Raw genomic sequence first — 4045 nt, 5'->3', positions numbered from 1 at the left:
AGTTCCAATATGGCCCGCGATGTCTGGAAAGTAGACCTCTAACTCAAAAGCTGGAATAATTTTTATTATAATTCAATGATTCTATAATCAAATGAATACGTCGATGTGCAAAGCTCCTACAACTCGTTAATTTCACGATGTTTCATTTTCCAATATTTTATGGACGATCCCCTGACGGTACATTTTACGGTAATGTTCGGCCACACTACTCGTGTTTAAGGCGGAGCCCGATGGAATAAACTCCGATACGGTATATATATATATATATGTGTATAAATAAAATTTCCCATCTCCATTTTGCTCGAAATGATCGAGAGAGAGAGCATTATGATCACTGTCGATAGTAGGCATTTCACGGAAGAGCAGCATAATCTTCAATGGATGATGAGACCTCAATTTCTTTCCTAACCGTGAGACAAAGGATCATCATGTGTTTTGGGCGGAGTCCCACTCGTGCTGCTTCCTTTCGGAGAAAACCTCATTGGAGAAGTATCTCTCTCTCTTGTCATGGACGGAATATGCTCGAGCCACGAGAATGTATCTTTACAAACTGCGTATATTCATATAATTAACTCAAAAGAAAGGACCATACAAATTAATAGTAGGATTTGTTAGTGCAATATATTTACAATAATGGATTTTTTTGAAAAGTTCTCTATTAACATTTTATGAATGTTGTGGCGTCTGTAAAGGAGAACAGATGCATGTTCTTTCTTGGACTTTGGTCTCTTGCTTTTCCCTGGTTCTAACCCCCATCGTTGCACACAGTGGTGGTTCGCTGAAGTTGGTGTTCTCTGATTCGAAACTTCGAGGCGCGAATGCGAGCCGATCTCCCAGATAGAACGTCTAGCCGCAAACAGCAACAGCCACCTGCAACGATACAATTATTCAACCACCGCACTTCACTCATAGTTAGAAAAATTGACGGCAGATGGCAGCACTACACACAACAAGCATTACACATAAGCAAACTTGTCATCAGGTTCGCAACACATGCGCGCACGCATTCCAATGTGTACCAATTAGAAGTTCCGCAGAGGAATATGGACGATGTGCATGTACGGTTAAGTAGTAGTAGTAGTTGTCTCTATCTCTCTCATTTTCCAACTTCGAGTCGCCAATGCGAGCCGATGTCTCGGGCATGGCCCTCATAAAGGGTGGCTGACAGAGCTCTAGCCCTGGGGCCCGGGATAGTTCTCATCATTTTTATGTTTTTTCACGCTATAAATTAACTACAGAAGGGGCCCCGTGAAAAGTCTGACCGGGGGGCCCCCGCAAAGATCCCCAGCCTAGGGGCCCCGCTCCAGGATGTGGGGGGGGGCATGATCCCGGGATCTCCGCAGAGAGCACGCACGTCTACAACACAATGCTTACCTAACATGAATATTCAAGCATTTAGCACTCCAAAAGACAACTTTCACAAAAGGCAACTGAAAAACAAATTTTTTTTATGCTACCGTCTTGAGAGAATCATTTCTCCATCTATTTCCGCGGCCTAAGGGGTAAAATCATCACTCGTTCTAAATTAATTTTCTGTATAACTTACTCATCGCGATAATTGGTATTTGATTGAGTCCAGGAGTCTTATTTAGAAATGGTCGGTCTATCTACGTCAGTTCGGATGAATAACCGTGAGATATGCGCATGATGACACGTTGCAATTCATCCATATGTATTATACGGGCTGTCCCATGAATTCGTGAAGTTTAAAAATTCATAAAAATTGAAGGACTTGGTATATTTGAATGCGCTTTGCAAAAAAATTATTTCATGAAGGAATTTTTTTTTTTTTGGTAAAGGGAAAAAAATTAGTGCAAATTTTTGACAATAGAGGGTGCTGCACGAAAGCAAATCGCACGAAATATGAAAATCATAGTCCTATGAAATGCATGGCGTACAATTAACAGCCCATTTCTGAAATTCCCTGTTACTGGCACTTACATAACGTTTTCATTGAGATTTTGACATTGGTGGATAAAATAATATTGGTGAAGTTGTTTTAACCGAACCACGAATCGCCGCTTGAAGCTTTGCTAACGTTCCGAACATAGAAGAAATTGAAGAAACGTTCAGGTCTAGAATTTTGCGATTTGCATAAGTGCAGTGATTGCTATCGATAAAAATTTTGAACTAAATTTTTTTCTATACCAAAAAAAAAAAACATTCGTGAGGATAACGTTTTCGTAAACCGCATTCAATTATACAAACTACTTCAATTTTTGTGAATTTTCGAACTATTTTACGAACTTATGTGACACCCTGCATAACTTTACACCATTAAAATCACCAAATCACAGCTCCCACTTCATGGATAATACCGTGAATCTATTTCAACTCGTTCCAAACCAGTCATTATATGATAACTATATTCTCAACAAAATTCTCTTTTCTAAGACCAGGATTACACTAAAATGTTTTTAGAAAGTTCTATTATAAAACTTAAAAAATGTAACCAATAAACATATCGGTTAAATTTGAGTGAATGTAACCAATAGTCTTATTGGTTGTTTTTCTCAAATTTTATAAAAGTTTGTATACGTTTCGTTTTGTATAAGTTTGCATAGGAGCAATATAAAAATCTGGAATTACTTTATAACGAGAGTTCTTATTACGAAGTGATTTCTCCTGTCTCTTGCAGTTCGTTATAACGGGATTCGATTGCATGTATGATTGCTGAATTGCAGTTCGGGGGGGAGGGGTAACACAAAATTTTCTGATTTCAGGACAATGTATCTTCCAACGTAGAAAGGGGTTATAAGTCCAAAAAAGATCAAAGAAGCATCATTTAGGACAGTTTACTTGAGAAAAAAACCAGGCTTGGCTCCTATGAAATTCGGCTGGCACCTAATTTTTTTCTAATTCGTCAAGCCCTGCGTTCTACGTAATCTTGACGCAGGGGGTCCTTACAGAGATTTCAGGAGGTCCGCGAACTTGAATTAATAACTTATTGTTTTCACAATAAGTTTTTTTTTAAATTCTGTTGAGAGAGAGGAGTCCGTGGCATTCATTTCATTGGTCCAAGGTGGACTTCATGAAGCTTTCATTTCATTGGTCCAAGGTGGACTTCATGAAGCTTTCATTTCATTGGTCCAAGGTGGACTTCATGAAGCTTTCATTTCATTGGTCCAAGGTGGACTTCATGAAGCTTTCATTTCATTGGTCCAAGGTGGACTTCATGAAACTTTCATTGTCACAAAGGGTTGATAGAGACCTAAAGGTTAAGAACCCCTGTCTTAATTCGGCTGTACATGATTTCATTTAAGTTATAGGTGTATGCTAATTAATCCTAATGTAATCGTATGTTAAATATTCTTCGAGACTGTTGCTTTCAAATACATTTTATTTGAAGACACTTAAAACTACAATACGCGTTCACTCATTGTTGCGCGATTCATCACTTGAAACCCATTGTTAAAATCATCTTAGAAAACGAATTTTCGACAATGTTTTTCTCCAGTCTTTCAACTGGAGCCGTTCAGCGGATGTCATCGGTGATCGACGACGACCCGAGATAAAAAGGGTATGTTTTCAATTTCCATTTCGCATCAATTATTTTTGTATAACAATTAAATTAATTATAACGGTGTCGCCTACATTAATCACCATATTGTTTTCGGTAAAAATAATTATGTCTCCCTCTCATTAAATTTTAAATTATTTATATGTGTACACACACACATACAGGGGTATTCAATTTAATTATTCTTCCGAAAGCATAATCGAATTATATCAATGCATTATTGTCTACGAAGCCGAAGAGCATTAGGAGTTATCACAAACTGAGTAATTGGAGCAAAATAAAAATAATAGAACAATTATTATTACATCAAAAAATCGTAATTCATAGATTCTACATTAAGCTACCTTTAAGTCTTCGTGGGATGATTGAAGAGATTATTTTCAATTATTAATGGCTCCACATCTTAGGTCCGGGACCCTGGACTGAGCTCTTTGACGGGACTCTCTACAATGGATTTATAGTGTTAAAATAAAAATAATAATGACATTTTTTTGTTCCGGGTCCCCGAGCCTGTCAGCCCTGCCC

This window comes from Pholcus phalangioides, unplaced genomic scaffold (assembly GCF_987345545.1).
Source record: "Pholcus phalangioides strain wild (caught in Gottingen) unplaced genomic scaffold, Ppha-v1.0 ptg000001l_1, whole genome shotgun sequence".
NCBI lineage: Eukaryota > Metazoa > Arthropoda > Arachnida > Araneae > Pholcidae > Pholcus > Pholcus phalangioides.
This window is presented reverse-complemented; position numbering follows the sequence as displayed.